The 17,975-nt window shown below is 37.9% G+C and overlaps 1 protein-coding gene across 1 annotated transcript in view; it reads right to left on the bottom strand.

Moving 5' to 3' along the window:
- The window catches only part of METTL15 (methyltransferase like 15), a 224,790-nt gene that overhangs the window by 20,295 nt on the left and 186,520 nt on the right, over positions 1 to 17,975 (bottom strand). The gene's annotated exons all lie outside the window — the stretch shown is intronic.

Here is a 17,975-nt window from a genome sequence, read left to right as displayed (position 1 = left end):
GGTTGCCCTCCTGTAGCATACTTAACCTGCAATGGAACACTTCTCAACTGTATGCAATTATTAAACGAAAAAATTATTGCTCCCACTGAAATATAAGCTTCCAAAGTATGTCAGGATTGTGTGTTACTTCCAGAAGGCAGGGATTATGTTTTCTTCATTTTTCTCATAACATGCTTATTGAAAGACTAGAATAGATGACAAAATTCTCCAAAGGCCTACAGCACATAGATTTTAGTTAAAACATAGATTATAAGTATCTGTTTTTTTCCCCTACCATATCAAAATTTAATACTGAACTCAGCCCCTGACCCAAACTTTTATTTTCTGCCTGCTTTAGCCTACCAAATTGTTCCAGGAGCAGTGCTTTGGATAATGTCCAGCGAAGGCTACTGATTTCTAGAAGGATGTATGTTCATTTTGAAAAACAATGCTTCAAGGACTCAAGGTGCATGTGTGTGTGTGTGTTGATGCCATTAATCTCACTTAGGGGATTTAGCCTAGAAAGGAAGTATTCCTTGCTGATCCAAAATCTCTTAAATGTGCATAAAAATATTTCCTATAGAGCTTTCAAAAGGAGGTAAGTCAAATACCTAATAATGAATATAGGATTAAATAAACTATGGTATTTCGTATTGACTAGTATATCAGCATAAAAATCAGTAACATAATAAAACATTAAGTGAATAAACTCTAAAGTTATATACTTTCAATCATTTCAACTCAAAAAATGTAAGAATAAATAAAAACAAAGAGATAATATGCCAAATTATATATATGTTATGATGGTAGAGTAGTATTAAAGGTTTTTAAAGCTTTCACTTGAATTTTTTAATGTTGTATGACTTAAATGAGGATGATTTTATAATAGAGCAAATTTTGTTTTTTTTTTTTGGCCATGTGGGATCTTAGTTCCTTGACCAGGGATCATCCTGCAATGGAAGCACAGAGTTTTAAGGAGGTCTGTATATTAGAGACAATTTTACATTATCTCTGTGATCATGAATTTTAATCACTTTTACATGTATTTGTGAAGAAGATTCTATCAACAACTAGATAAAAGTAAATTCCTCATATTGATTAGATTTTGTCAAATTCTATCATATGCCTAGCACATGGCTAGGAAGTTTTAAAATATAATTTCTAATCATCACAATAATCTTATAAGTTAGGAAGTATCTTTATCTTAGGATTAGAATAATTATATAACTTGTGCAATTTCACACCTCTAGTAAACAGCAGGGCTAAAATTTGAATCCGAGTTTTTGTGCAATTCCAAAGTGAATTTCTTTTTCCATTACTCTGTGATACAACAGAATGAAGAGTTGTGAACCCTGACTAATAATGCAAATATGCAAGCAGTATAGCAAGACAAGCAACCTGGCTTTTAATTTAAATTTATCATCAAAGTCCATGTTCATCTAAAGAGCACAGGGATGAAGTCAACAATGTAAATATTCTACCTGCTAGATTATCATTCTGTTTTAACTTCTGAGATAGGTACCTGAGGCACATAGGCCTCGAGATTAATGCTTTCTAGAGGACTTTACATAAATGTTAACATTCTTTTTTTTAAAATAAGAAAATGTAGTAACTTCAAATCATTACCATGATACTGTCTCTAAAACAGTTCACTGAATAATAATAATTAGGCATCAGAGATCTTCCCTCAACAATAATAATTTATATTATTTTTAATAATCACCACATTCTCTCATTGGAAGGACTGATGCTGACGCTTAAGCTCCAACACTTTAATGTGAAGAGATGAATTACTAGAAAAGACCCTGATGCTGGGAAAGATTGAGGGCAGGAGAAGAGGGCAACAGATGATGAGACGGTTGGATGCCATCACCAACTCAATGGACATTAGTTTGAGCAAACTCTCGGAGACAGTGAAGGACAAGGAAGCCTAGTGTGCTGCAGCCTATGGGGTGGCAAAGAATTGGACATGACTTAGTGACTAAACAACAACAACAATAACATTCGTTAAAATCCAAGCCTAAAGAGCTAATTATATCAGGGCTAGCTTGTCACCTTGTTAATGAGATTCTGATGCATCTTGAATGAATTGGCAGTCAGCCCATCTTTAGAGTTCTTTGATGTGATGAAGAAAAGGGGGGTGGTGGGGGGGAAGGTAAAGTAACAGCAGGAAATGTTTTAAACAAAAAAAGGATGTTTTCTCCACTCTTGGTCTTTTCTAACACTGCCTCTCAAGCTTCAGGTTCCTAGTTTGTTGACTGTCACATCTCTGCCTGCTGACATCTTAAAAATCCCTTCAAAAAGTGAGACAACTGCTGCATGTGTAGGAAATATCTACTGGTGAATCCATCATAAAATTTTTTACAGCATTTGTTCTATTCATTCAAATGCATTTCATCACTCAATAACCTGCTCACTCACTCATTTTTATGTGTTCATTCAACAAAAGTAAAAAAAAAAAAAAAGTCTACTAAGGATCAGTCTTCATTGAGTAGTTAAAATATATTGCCTGCTTCAGTTACCCAAGAATTCTGTAAGGTAGTTGCTATAATTTATATTTTCAGATTCAGTTCAGTTCAGTTGAGTCGCTCAGTCATGTCAGACTCTGCGACCCCATGAATTGCAGCATGCCAGGCCTCCCTGTCCATGGCCAAATCCCGGAGTTTATCCAAACTCATGTCCATCGAGTTGGTGATGCCATCCAGCCATCTCATTCTGTCGTCCCCTTCTCCTTCTGCCCCCAATCCCTTCCAGCATCAGGGTCTTTTCCAATGACTCAACTCTTCGTGTGAGGTGGCCAAAGTATTCGAGTTTCAGATTCAGCATCAGTCCTTCCAATGAACACCCAGGACTGAGCTCCTTCAGAATGGACTGGTTGGATCTCCTTGCAGTCCAAGGGACTCGCAAGAGTCTTCTCCAACACCACAGTTCAAAAGCATCAATTCTTCGGTGCTCAGCTTTCTTCACAGTCCAACTTTCACATCCATACATGACCACTGGAAAAACCATAGCCTTGACTAGATGGACCTTTGTTGGCAAAGTAATGTCTCTCCTTTTTAATATGCTATCTGAGTTGGACATGACTGAGCGACTTCACTTTCACTTTTTACTTTCATGCACTGGAGAAGGAAATGGCAACCCACTCCACTGTTCTTGCCCGGAGAATCCCAGGGTTGGCAGAGCCTGGTGGGCTGCCATCTATGGGGTTGTAGAGTCGGACATGACTGAAGCATCTTGAGCTGAAGCGACTTGAGCAGCAGCAGCAGCAGCAGCAGCAGCAGCAGGTTGGTCATAACTTTCCTTCCAAGGAGTAAGCGTCTTTTAATTTCATGGGTGCAGTCACCATCTGCAGTGATTTTGGAGCCCAAAAAAATAAAATCTGACACTGTTTCTACTGTTTCCCCATCTATTTCCCATGAAGTGATGGGACCAGATGCCATGATCTTCGTTTTCTGAATGTTGAGCTTTAAGCCAACTTTTTCACTCTCCTCTTTCACTTTCATCAAGAGGCTTTTTAGTTCCTCTTCACTTTCTGCCATAAGGGTGGTGTCATCTGCATATCTGGGGTGATTGATATTTCTCCCGGCAATCTTGATTCCAGCTTGTGCTTCTTCCAGCCCAGCGTTTCTCATGATGTACTCTGCATAGAAGGTAAATAGGCAGGGTGACAATATACAGCCTTGATGTGCTTCTTTTTCTATTTGGAACCAGTCTGTTGTTCCATGTCCAGTTCTAACTGTTGCTTCCTGACCTGCATTTAGGTTTCTCAAGATACAGGTCAGGTGGTCTGGTATTCCCATCTCTTTCAGAATTTTCCAGTTTATTGTAATCCACACAGTCAAAAGCTTTGGCATAGTCAATAAATAGCAGAAAACAACAGAATGGAAATGCCTAGAGATCTCCTCAAGAAAATTAGAGATACCAAGGGAACATTTCATGCAAAGATGGGCTCGATAAAGGATAGAAATGGTATGGACCTAACAGAAGCAGAAGATAGTAAGAAGAGGTGGCAAGCATACACAGAAGAACTGTACAAAAAAGATCTTAACAACCAAGATAATCACAATGGTGAGATAACTCACCTAGAGCCAGACATCCTGCAATGTGAAGAAAAGTGGGCCTTAGGAAGCATCACTATAAACAAAGCTAGTGGAGGTGATGGAATTCCATCTGAGCTATTTCAAATCCTGAAAGACGATGCTGTGAAAGTGCTGCACTCAACATGCCAGCAAATTTGGAAAACTCAGCAGTGGCCACAGGACTGGACTTTTCCAGTTTTCATTCCAATCCCAAAGAAAGGCAATTCCAAAGAATGCTCAAACTACCGCACAACTGCATACATCTCACACGCCAGTAAAATAATGCTCAAAATTCTCCAAGCCAGGCTTCAGCAATACGTGAACCATGAACTTCCAGTTGTTCAAGCTGGTTTTAGAAAAGGCAGAGGAACCAGAGATCAAAATTTTCAGATTAAGAAACATCAATTCAGAGAAGGTAATAAATTCCCAAATTTACAAATTTAGATGACAGTGTCACTTCAAATCTACCTGATTGAATAGTTCCTGCTTCCTCTAACCCACTCTTTTATCCTTTAAACCAGTTCCCAGAAGATGAGTCTGAGGCTGCTCTGGAAACTTAAGATATGGTTACTCTACATTCAAAGAGCTCTTGCAGGTTATGAGGAAGACAGAGTATAATGAAGTAAATGCTCATTAGAGAAATGAACAGCATGTGGCAAATAAGCAACTTGAAGACAGTAAAAGGAAAAGTTCCGAAAGGATCCAAAATAATGTCTAGTCTTGAAAGAAGTAGACAATTTTTTTTTGTTTGTTTTTGAGTGGAAAACAATGAGAAATGAGAAATCAGAAACAACATATCTTACAGAGAAAGATCGCATACAAAATGATGAAAGTGAGAAAGCATAAAGTGAGTTCTTGGACCATGAATGGTAAGCAATTTGGTGTAGACTCAGAGTGCATTGGGTGTGGGGTGGGGGCGGCAGGGGGTGGGGAGAGGCAGAGTGAAGAAGGTGGTGAAGAAATTACTTTAAAAAGATAGGCAGAAGCCAGATCACGAAGAGACTTGTTTTTTATGTTAGGAGTTTAGGTTCTGTCCTACAGATAATAGGGAACCTACTAAGGATTTTAAGGAGAGGTGTGATAGTAGGAGATTTGTATTTTATAAATATAATTCTGCTAGAGGTTGGGATGGTGGGTACTGGAGACACAGAAGGTATAGATTCCAGTTAGAAGACTATGGTGAATATTCTGGCAAAGATAACAAAGGCATATAATAAAGCAGCAACAGTGGAAACTGGGGTGGAAAGGAACATAAGGATTTAAGGAGGCAGAATTTAAAAGTTTTAGTGATTACACCATTTCTCTTCAAATTAAGGTTGATTTGAAGGTTCTGATTTGGGCTTTTGAGTAAATGTGATTAGGTGCATTAGAAACAGAAGAAAAGGCATGGTCACAGGTACTAAGCAAGGTGAGATTGGGAATGCTGAACTTTATTTGCTTGTGGGGTAAATAGTTGACATGTTCAGAAAATAGTGACAAATATGGGTCTAGGGTTCAGAAGAGATTTGAGCTGCACATGGGCATATGGATGATGTCAGATCTGTAGAAATGGATGGGGATGTTCAGCATCGCATGTACAGTAAGAAAAGAACCAAGAATTGAACTCCCAGCAAACAACAGCATTTAAGGCACAAGGAAAGGAAGAGAAATTAGTACTGAAAGACTCATTTAGAATTATTTGCTCAGATGTCAATATCCCACAGGGCTTCCCTGATGGCTCAGATGGTAAAGAATCTGCCTGCAATGAGGAAGACCTGGGTTCAGTCCCAGAGTTGGGAAGATCCCTTGGAGAAAGGCATTGTTACCCACTCCCATATTCTTGCCTGAAGAATTCCACGGACAGAGGAGCCTGGCAGGCTACAGTCCATGGGGTTGCAAAGAGTTGGACACAACTGACAGACTTTCACTTCAGTTCATATCTTTTAAAAAAAATTACCAAAAAAAAAGGGAAATCATTGAAAGGAAAGAATAAAAAAATACTAGATTAAAAAAACAGTGCTTATCCTGGTCTATTCATATTCTAATGTTTTAGCAGCAAAAGTTAGTCAACCAATAGAGTGGTATAGCTAACAGATACACTAAACTGATGCTTGCAGTGATCAAGATTATGCTATAAAATGTCACAAAGAAATAGGGCAATGAGAATTAAACATACTAATAGAACACAAATCGTGATATGAATCATGAAATTAAAAACAAACAAACAAACAAAAAACTGAGACTGAGTGAAGTAATACCCCAGAGAGGAGAAGAGAAAATCCTAGTGATGGAGTAAGTACAGCAGGGCCTCAGTGCCTTTGTTATTGCTTAGTTTCTTTGTCTTGAGAATGCTTCTCCTAGAATTGTCACTTGGCTGCTTATTCTTTTAGATTCGTGTAAAGGCTACTTCTTCAGGGAAACCTTCCTAAAACCCCTAACCAGGCTAGGGCCCCCTACTGTACTCTCTGTAAGCCTTGTGTGTGCTAAGTCGCTTCAGTCTTTGTGACGCTATGGACTTGACTCTTCTTGGGTCCTCTGCCATGGGATTCTCCAGGCAAGAATCCTGGAATGGGTTGCCATGCCATCCTCCAGGGGATCTTCCCGACTCAGGGATCAAACCTGCAACTCTTAAGTCTCCTGCATTGGCAGACAGGTTCTTTACCACTAGCACCAACTGCAAACTTTGTGCAATTATACTAAATCATGTAAGTTAATACTAAACCCTGTGTGTTTTCTTCATAACACTTATACAATTTATAATTATCTCTTTATTTGCATGATTATTTGCTTAATACCCGTTTCTCTCTCTGATGCCTAGAAAGATAAAACAACTTGGCAAAGTTAGGCAACTGTTAAAAAGCATAACCCAGGCTTGAATGTAGTTCTGTCTGATTTGAAAGCCTATATTCTCCAGTCATGCCACATTGTTACGAGGAAGTTAAAAGATGAACAAGCTGCTATAGTAGTTTAAATCAAAGACTAAGTTGGGAGATCAAAGATGGAATCATGAGAAATATAAAGTATCATTTAAGTTGGGCTTTAATGGTGGACAGGTTTTCAACCAGTGGAGATGGAAGGAGAACTTTTTATTTTTTAGAGAAAAAAACCATGTTTGGAGGAAAAAGGACAGAACATTTAGGCAGGAATACAGAGGATAATGAGAGAGGTGTGAAAAGAATATTCTGGACCACAGAATGGACACAAATATATCAAGTATGGGAGTCTGGGATTAAACATGTGAGCAAAGGACAGCCACTCAAAGTTTTTGAACAAGTAAATGACGTGATTAGTAAAGCCGTGATATCTTAAGGGGTTGACTGGATATTAAAGAATGGTACAAAGTCCACTCAAATGAACTTAAGATAAAAAAAAAATTATTAAAAGGAAATGTATGAATCACAGGGGGCTTCCGTGGTGGCTCAGACAGTAAAGCGTCTGCCTGCAAAGCGGGAGACCCGAGTTCAATCCCTCGGTTGGGAAGATCCCCTGGAGAAGGAAATGGCAACCCACTCCAGTACTCTTGCCTGGAAAATTTCATGGACTGAGGAGCCTGGTAGGCTACAGTCCATGGGGTTGCAAAGAGTCGGACACGACTGAGCAACTTCACACTCACTCACTCATACTCATGAACCATAGGAAGTCAATTGTAGGGAATAGCAGTAGACCTTAAGAGAACTGAAAAGCTAACAGACAAGCATTCTTTCCACACGTTTGTACATGGGTTTGTGTGTGTATATCTCTGAAACATCTCCATTTTCTGGATGTCTATTATTTCTGCAAACTAATTTTCTTCACTCTGTTCTTGATTCCCAATTCTCCTAATTATGGCTTTCACCTTGTTCTTGATTGAAAAAGAGGCAAACCTGGCCCTAATTCTTCATTCCCAATACCATATAATAATTATAGATTCTGGTCTTCATGGTTCAAAATTTGAGAGACGTGTCTAATTTACATGACTCTTTATAATCAGTTGCTTCAAGGGTAACCTGATATAATGAACATGGCTACATAGGTTTTACCCTTTCCTTATCAGGTACTGGGAGTTGGTAGAGACCTTTGCAATTGCAAGGAAAGAGGATGTAGGCTGGATGGACACTCCAAAATATGTGTAAGATGGAGCTGAGTGAGGAAAATGGTGGTAGATCTTTAAGGAGGTTATTGTGATAATCTAAGGGATAAACAGTGGTCCTGATAGGCATGGGAAAGGAGGGGAGTCAGTCATCAGTGAGAATCAGGACAGAGTTTAAAACCTGATCAAATTGGGGGGAGGTAGCTTCAAAATGATTCAAAGATGTTTCTGAAGTTTGCACACTGTGTTCTAGGAAAATGTCTGTTATAGTTTCATTAAACATTAGGGATTGTGGGGGAGGTCTAATACACCCATCTTTTGTAAGAAAATAAAACAGACCAGAGTGAAAACTGACTTGTCTTGAATAGCAGCCAATTAGTGACAGAGTAAGGAATTAAGAATCAGGAAAATGAGACTTGGGCAGTAGGTGGTAATAAAAAGTGGACCTTGGTGGAGTGGGGTGGTATTCCAAGATTCCCATGGAAATGGATAAAAACAATATTCCATGTGAAGAGTTAAGATGCAAAATGAAAGATACCTATGTTAGTGAAGTAAAGATGAAAGAGTAAGAAAATTGGGCCCAGAATGATAAAAGATGAAGTAGAAGCTGGTCAGGACTAAGGAAGGCCAGCCACAGTTAGCTAGGTATAGAACTTGAAAGAAATCAGATTAGCCAGGAACCAAGAACAGTCTGGCTCAGTACGTAAAGAATCCACCTGCAATGCAGGAGACTGCCTGCAATGGGCTGGGAAGATCCTCTGGAGAAGGAAATGGCAACCCACTCCAGTATTCTCACCTAGGAAATCCCACAGACAGATGGGATTTAGCCTGCCTATATACAGTCTGGCTGGCAGGCCACATACAGTCCATGGAATCACAAGAGTTGGATATGACTTAGACATGACTTAATTTTCACTTGCAAAAGTATACAGAGTATAAAACAGTAAGAAATGGAATAATGATGTAAAAGAATGCATTTCCCTTCTCTTATACCACAGAAGCAGTTTGAAATTCTGCCATAATCAGGAAAACCATGAGGACTTGGTTATTCTAAATTAAGAATCTGACTTAATTTAAGGTCACATTTAGGATAGACAATCTCAAGATAATGAAGAATTCCAGGGATTCTAAGTGTGCTGGGTCCTGGGACAGGACCATGAATTGCCCATTTTCTATTCCTCACAGCTCCCTGAAATCTTACTTGCTTCATTTATTTGTTCATTGATTTTTTTTATTTCTGTAATTAATAAGTTTCTACTGTGTGACAGGGTCTTTTCTATTAATAGCCATCACTCTCCCTCTAAAAGGTTCAATTCAAAGGTCTCTTTGTCCATAACTTCTACTCAAACCCTCTCCTCAATAACTTAGACCTTCTCAGCACATTACAATCAGTTGCTCCCTTCTCTGTATTTCCATACCCTTTTGTTTTTGACTCTGTTATCCATATCATTTATTATAGGGTGACAGATTGAGTTCCTTATATGACTATTTCCTATATGAGTATATGAGATCCTGGAAGATTGAGCTATCAGTGTTCTCCACTGAAAATTCATGCTGTGCCCTATCATAAGAAAGGGATTTGTAGTAGTGCTGTACATAAGAGTACAGGGTATAGAGTGAAATTGTCTGTGTGCCTGTGCTCAGCCACGTCTGACTCTTAGAGACCTGATGAACTGTAGCCCACCAGGCTCCTTTCTCCATGGGATGGTTTTAGGCAAGAATATTAGAGTGGTGTGCCATTTCTTCCTCCAGAGAATCTTCCCAACCCAGGGATAGAACCTTCATCTTTTTATATCTCTTGCACTGGCAGATGGGTTCTTTACTGCTAGAGCTACCTGGGAAGCCCCCAGAGAGAGATTACTAGCTTTCAATTCCAGCTCCACTTGACAAGAGATAAGCTATCTAGCCTCTTTGTGTTTTTAGTTCCTCATCTGTAAAATGGGGATAAAAATAGTACTTGCCTTATGGGTAGTCATGAGGACTGAGTTAATAATTGAAAATAATTTAGGATAGTGCCTAGTATTAGTTCAAAAAGTGTTAGCTAGCATTATTATTGGAGAAAGCAATGGCACCCCACTCCAGTACTCTTGCCTAGAGAATCCCATGGACGGAGAAGCCTGGTAGGCTGCAGTCCATGGGGTCTCGAAGAGTTGGACACGACTGAGTGACTTCACTTTCATGCATTAGAGAAGGAAATGGCAACCCACACAAGTGTTCTTGCCTGGAGGATCCCAGGGACAGCGGAGCCTGGTGGGCTGCCATCTATGGGGCAGCACAGAGTTAGGCAAGACTGAAGTGACTTAGCAGCAGCAGCAGCAGCATTATTAAATTAGGATTAGGTCACAGTCACTTGGGATTAGCATTTCCTACATCCTATTTGGTACTTCAAACTGAGCATAAGCAGATTTTTTAGAAGGAAGATTTTCAGGTTTCCCTTTCTTTTTTTTTTTCCCCACATTTCATTTCATTCTCTTCTGAGTTGAACTTCTTGTACAGAATGTCTCTGGGAAAGATTACTTATTAAAATAAGAAATAAGTTTACTTATGAAATGTCATTTGATAATTTAGTTGGCATGAAGTTACCATACCAATACACACAGGGTATAACAGATTGAACTCAAGAAATTTAAAATGACAGAAGAATAAATGCATTATCATAGGCAGTAGCAAAGACAACTATAACTCACTGGCAAACCATCCAAATTCGACTGTAGGTTTGACCATACCATTTTTTACTAGCATCATAATTGAACTCTTGGACATCTTTGTTTATTTCTTATTATAGCAATATTACTAAAAAGAGTGCTTTTGGGGAAAGAAGGAGGAAGCAACATGTAGGCTATTAAAACAATAAAGGAATGGCAAACCAGTCTGATTAGCTTCATCAGGAAACAGTTTATGTTCCACTAAAATTTGATGGCAATGCCTTTCTTACTGAATGCTTCATTTATTTTTTACTTTTAAAATTTCTCTCTGAATTAACAAAATTTTGCTGGGAAAAGGTAGTGATTTCAAAGGCAAGTTGAGGCCTAAGCCACCAATGCTACTGTGGAAAGATACACCTTACATGTTCCAATGGAGAAAAGAATGACTATTCTTTATAAAACTCATGTACCCTCTCATGTAACCTCTAAAGAAAAAACAGCTTGAAATCACACTGTGATTTGCCTGTGGACAGGAATTCCAGGGTAGAAGACCACACTCAGGGTTCTAACTAGTGCACTTATTTGCTCTTTGGATCATCCAAGTACTGGACAAAGAGAATAAAATGCTTAAAAGTGTATTTACACTTTAAAATTCACAGTGAGGTGAAGTGAAGTGAAGTTGCTCAGTCGTGTCCGACTCTTTGTGACCCCATGGACTGTAGCCTACAAAGCTCCTCTGTCCATGGAATTTTCCAGGCAAGAGTACTGGAGTGGGTTGCCATTTCCTTCTCCAGGGGATCTTCCCGACCCAGGGATCGAACCCGGGTCTCCCACATTACTGCTTTGCCGTCTGAACCACAGAGAACTTTCCCAGAGAACTTCCCAAATATAATCTCCTTTATTGGTCATATTAGGAATTAGCTATCCCTCTCTTCCAGATGAGAAAATAAGTATCGGACAAGATAAGTGACTTATTTAAGTTCACAAATCTTATAAACTACAGAAACAGAAAAAGAACTTGAGGATTTTTGATGCCATGTCCTAGGGAGTATCACCTATCCCTGAAGCTGCTTTAACTGATACTGAGGACTTTGATGCTTAGGTTCCCTGCTCTTCAACATGAAGGGCAGAATACAATTGATTCTCAGTAATAGCTAACAATTTATAATTGTTTTTCCTGATTTTTTATTTTACTTTGGCTGAGAATGTACACATCTTTTTATTGATTTATTTGTTCAACAAGCAATCATTAAGCTCTGGCCATGTAACCAGTACGAGTCAGAATAAAGGTTATATCAAAGTGTTAGCCAGGGAATAATGTCTATATGTTTAATCAACAAGGATTAGACATATCTAAGAAGCTTCTTTCCACCCCCCTTTTCCCATTGAAAAATTGATAGTATAAGCCTTCTGTCAATGTTTGATAATCAATGGATTAATTACATATTTTGTGAATTTGAATCCAAATCCCAATGACCTGAAAAGGGATCAGTATATTTCTCTGATTTTTGCATGAGCTTGGGAACTCCAAGTGAATTTCAATATTCATTAAAGTAAAATATGATTAATAGGATTAACATTTGCTAAACAAAGATAAAGATGATCATCATCATAAATATTATTCCCTTTCACCATAAATATTATTTACTTCCATTTCAAGATGAGAAAGATGCAGTGTAGAACTGTTCAAGTTTACACAGAAAGCAAGTTGTAGAGCCAGGACTTGAACTAAGATCTTTACATTAAACTAAATTTAATAGTTAAGATTAAATGGTCATTTTTTCCCCTTTGATGTATCCAGAGAATTGAAAGAGAAATGGAATAAAGAATAGCTCTGTATGAAATATGAGCAGTTTATTGAGGAAGATAATCAGACTTTTTTTTATTCAGAGATATCCAGAGCCAAAACCATTTTTAAGCCTACACAAATCGAATATACATTAATTCTGCAAAATCTAGGCCATGGCCATTTTGTCAAAATTAAATGCATAAATCTTTTTCCTGAAGAGCTTGAGTAATTTTATATGTACTATTTCTCATCTTTAAAGATTCTTAATTAGTAAAAATATTGTATGAGTATTTTTTTTTCAGAGTATCCTAAAATTATAAGGGAGGGCAATGTGTATTTTCTAATTTACCTGAGTATTTTAGTATTAATGTTAGACTGTTTTGGTATGGGAGATTCACTGTTTCCATTTCAACATACAATGCACATAAAATTTTTTGAGATATGTTAAATTCTTTATTCAAACTAAGCCCCAAAATTTGTGTGTATTTTGCATATATGACACTTCTCAAATTAGAGCAACCACATTTCAAGAGCTCAACAGACATCTGTGGCTAGTGGCATCTATATTAGACAGTCTAAGTCCAGGGGAAAAGATAAATAGTAAGCAAGAGATAAGAACAGCACAAATGCTATGACAAGCTAATGCAGTGCTATGGGAGCAAAAAGGAGAGAATCTCAACTAATTTGTGTAGGACTGGAAAAAAATTCCTAAAGGAAGTGACATTTCAACTAAGCTCAAAAGGAAGAGCTGACATTAGCCACAGGAAAGGGTAGGTGTAGGGAACTTTAGTGGAGGGAACAACTGTATATGTGTTATTTATATGAAAATTCCTGGCTACGAGTTTTAAATAGTGTGTATCATCAGTGAAGTCCTTCAGGTTGTTTTTGGAATTATCTTATAAATAACTGACTTGGTAATTTACAAAGTAATTCATGGTAGTTGTAAGTATTCTGTTCCAACTGAAAGCTCCAAATCTGTCTTCTTGAACTCCCAGGATTGGGAAAATACTCGAACTAGTTATTTGTACAATGGCACTAGGCTTTAGCTTTTAGAAATACAGCTTAATCACTTGAATTACTATATAATTCCGCTAAGTATATTGTGATTAGAAGAGTGGTGGTCTTTCTTGTTGTGATAGATTATTAGTTTTTTGAAAGCAAAGGAAGCAATTTAAATTCTCATCCATATATGGGTTTTACTATGTGTCAGGAACACTGGCATATTTCCCAAAGTGCTTGATAATATTGAACATATTTAGCATGAATTTATGAAGAACCAAAAAAGACATTCAAATATAATCCTGCATATTATAGCCTGATAAAATACAGGTTTGTTAAATAAAGATATTGCTTAGGAACCGTACTAGGCTGAACAATGTCCCCCAGAGTTCATGTCCACCAGAACCCTGTGAATTTGACTTTATTTGGAAATAAGAACTTTGCAGAGACAATCAAGTTAAGATGAGTGTGTATGACTGACGTCCTTATAATAAAGGAAATCTGGACACAAAGGCAGATGCACAAGAACACCATGTGATGGTGGTGTGGCCTGTAGACTTAGTGAGGCCTATACAGACCACCACGGACTGTTGGCAACTCCCAGAAACTAGGAACAGTCAAGGAAACACTCTTCCCAGAGCCTTGCTGATACTTTGGTTTGGGACTTCTGCCTTCCAGAACTGTGAAAGAATAACTTTCTGTTGTTTTAAGCCATGTAGTGTGTGCTGCTTTGTTATAGCAGCACTATGAAACTAATACAGGAAACTTCTTGGGCTCTCCATTCCTTCCTGTATTTCCTTTATGAAGCAGCTCTCTTGAGACTTCTGTCTAAAGGACTTCAAGATTAATCCTTTCTCTACTAAACAAATTGCATTCTACTCTCCAGTGTTCCATACAGTCCTGTTCCCACCAAAAGAACCACAGATCTGTTTGCTTACAGCCCAGGGCACTTACTACTGTCAATACATTATTTAATGAAATATCACATGGATGGTTGAAATATGAATACAAAAGGAAACACAGCTGCTGTTTCCATGAATACTAAGTTGGAGACTTTGGAAACTTTTCTCTTATAAATATAAGTCATGTACAAACGCAATCAAATTAGATGTGGGTGAGGTAATTATTAAGACAAAAATAATGAAAATCAAGAAAATGTGCTCATTCAGATTGCGTTGGCAGTATCTTTAAATTCTTATTTCATTTTAATAAAAGCAAAATTAGAGCTTACAGAATATATGCCACAGCTGTGGTTATGTAAGGTGTGGTTTATGTAACACACACACACACACATATATATATGTTCTATAATTCTCCACCTGAATCAACTTTTTCTATGAGCCACACTATCATAACTTCAGATTACAATAAATAAGAGTGTTACAACTATAAATACAAGTTTCTAATACCAGGTTTTTATTCTATCACTTATTAGCCTGTTAGTTTCATGAACATAGAAGCTTTCTGATTTGCTTCTCATTCTACCTTTGGTATTTAGTAAAATGCTTGGAATATAGCAGCCTCTCCCAAAATATTTTTTGAATAAATAAGCACAAAATGGAAAACAATTTTTTCTGTTTTTCCCTTCTCCAAAGAATTACAAAAACATCTATTTCTGCTTTATTGACTATGCCAAAGCCTTTGACTGTGTGGATCACAATAAACTGTGGAAAATTCTGAAAGAGATGGGAATATCAGACCACCTGACCTGCCTCTTGAGAAACCTATATGCAGGTCAGGAAGCAACAGTCAGAACTGGACATGGAACAAGAGACTGGTTCCAAATAGGAAAAGGAGTATGTCAAGGCTGTATATTGTCACCCTGCCTATTTAACTTCTATGCAGAGTACATCATGAGAAAAGCTGGGCTAGAAGAAGCATAAACTGGAATCAAGATAGCCGGGAGAAATATCAATAACCTCAGATATGCAGATGACACCACCCTTATGGCAGAAAGTGAAGAGGAACTAAAGAGCCTCTTGATGAAAGTGAAAGAGGAGAGTGAAAAAGCTGGCTTAAAGCTCAACATTCAGAAAACGAAGATCATGGCATCTGGTCCCATCATGACATGGGAAATAGATGGGGAAACAGTGGAAACAGTGTCAGACTTTATTTTTGGGGGCTCCAAAATCACTGCAGATGGTGATTGCAGCCATGAAATTGAAAGACGCTTACTCCTTGGAAGGAAAGTTATGACTAACCTAGATAGCATATTGAAAAGCAGAGATATCACTTTGCCAACAAAGGTCCGTCTAGTCAAGGCTATGGTTTTTCCAGTAGTCATGTATGGATGTGAGAGTTGGACTGTGAAGAAAGCTGAGCGCCAAAGAATTGACGCTTTTGAACTGTGGTGTTAGAGAAGACTCTTGAGAGTCCCTTCGACTGCAAGGAGATCCAACCAGTCCGTTCTAAAGGAGATCAGTCTTGGGTGTTCTTTGGAAGGAATGATGCTAAAGCTGAAACTCCAGTACTTTGGCCACCTCATGCGAAGAGTTGACTCATTGGAAAAGACTCTGATGTTGGGAGGGATTGTGGGCAGGAGGAGAAAGGGATGACAGAGGATGAGATGGCTGGATGGCATCACGGACTCGATGGATGTGAGTTTGAGTGAACTCCGGGTGATGGTGATAGAGAGGGTGGCCTGGCATGCTGTGATTCATGGGGTTGCAGAGTCGGACATGACTGAGCAACTGCACTGAACTGACTGAAAGAATTCTATCATCATCAATAAAGTTGTATTATATGGGCTGATTTGAGCCATAAAAATGGATTATAAAGAATTCAAGTTTTCAACGGCATTTACTAAAATGGAGATTTACCTATACATACATGAAAATTCTCATGTTTATATCATTTGTCATAGCCAAAATACGCTTTTCACAACATGATTTTTCTGAAAACACTTAAATTGTTCCTATTCTACAACTTCATATAATTTCTATCAAATACCATACTGATATTTTCCCAAGCTCACAGATTAGAGTTCTGAGACAGAAAAGCTAGCTTAATTTCTTAAAGGCAGATTCTCAATGATGCCTCAAATACATGACCATTCAAATTCTAGATCTGATGTTGTCACTGATTAAGCTGTACCATTGAGGATACCTCTCACCATCCCTTGACTTGGTTTCTTCAGTTATCATACAAGGTTCTTTGACTGGATGATCTCTAGGATGCCCTCTAACCCCGAGTCCTCATTTTTCAGCACCAATAGTTTTGGATTTTCTTCTTAATAAAAAATAATGTGACTTCTCACTGCTTTTCTTTCCAAAATGGAAGACAGAGAACACAGCTAGTTAATGACAGAAAGGATAAGGTGGAGATAGATGTGTTAGTGTGTATGGAGTAGGAAGAAGGGAAGGGACAGAAGATAAGGTGAATGCGATGTCAATCTGCTAGTATAAATGCTTTGAGGGAGAAAATCATGGAATATTTTATGCCCACATAACCCGCAAGATTTTACTTACTTTACTTACTTACTTACTTGCTACAGGAATTTCAATGGTAAGAGGGAAGGGCCTTGAGGTATATAGCAAAAAATTAAAGACTTGGTCCACTCTTCATATTTTATGACTAGTAGCTAAGTAAAACAGTCTTATTAACTTATGTTATAGAGCAATGGCTACAGGATCTCTAAATCTTGATCTTGGTGAATTTATATTGTTTTATTCCTTAAACTATGGATAATATTAAGATAGAGGCAACTAAAACTAGGTTCTTTTTACAAGCTACATAAGTATTCTCTTTTTTCCTTCTTTAGCTACTTAAAGTAACTTACTAAGAACATTTGAAACAAATCTTATTACCTTTGGTAAATGAAAATGATGTAGGATTTCAGATGGTCCAACAAGATGAAGAATTTACCACTGGAATTCTGTTAAATAACTGCAGGAGTTGTATTTTTGCCTTAGAAAACTTTCATCATGGAACACAGCTGTGAAACAACTTTGGCTTCAAACAGAAAGGCTATAATAAAGCACCTCCTAGCTAGACTTAAGTTCAAGAGGTTTATAGTGGCGAAGAGCAGAAAAGATGAAATGTTTCAATAACCCCCTCAGGCTGATTTAGTTAGCATTCACAAAGTGGAATAACCTATACATCACATACTCTTTGTTAGCTGGTTGTTTAGAATAGATGTGTGAGTCACTGGATTTTATTTTAGCAGTTGGGCGATGCAATTCTCCTTTTGCCCAAAATATTAAAATGCAGAAATGTGAAACTAAGAGAGGTAATGTCAGATCTTATACAGGATGCTTATCAACTACTGTGATGGATCGAGAAATTCTTCTGCTCCTGTCATTCCACATTTCACCTTGGTAGGCACAAATGATAAATCACCTCATGCAAAAAAACAAAAAATTCTATTATTAAACTAATCAGCAAACTACAGTATATTTTAAAAAATTGTTTGTGGGAGAGAGGTGTTGGAGGGGAGA

The sequence above is a fragment of the Oryx dammah genome, unplaced genomic scaffold (genome assembly GCF_014754425.2).
Source record: "Oryx dammah isolate SB20612 unplaced genomic scaffold, SCBI_Odam_1.1 HiC_scaffold_17, whole genome shotgun sequence".
Lineage (NCBI taxonomy): Eukaryota > Metazoa > Chordata > Mammalia > Artiodactyla > Bovidae > Oryx > Oryx dammah.
This window is presented reverse-complemented; position numbering and strand designations above follow the sequence as displayed.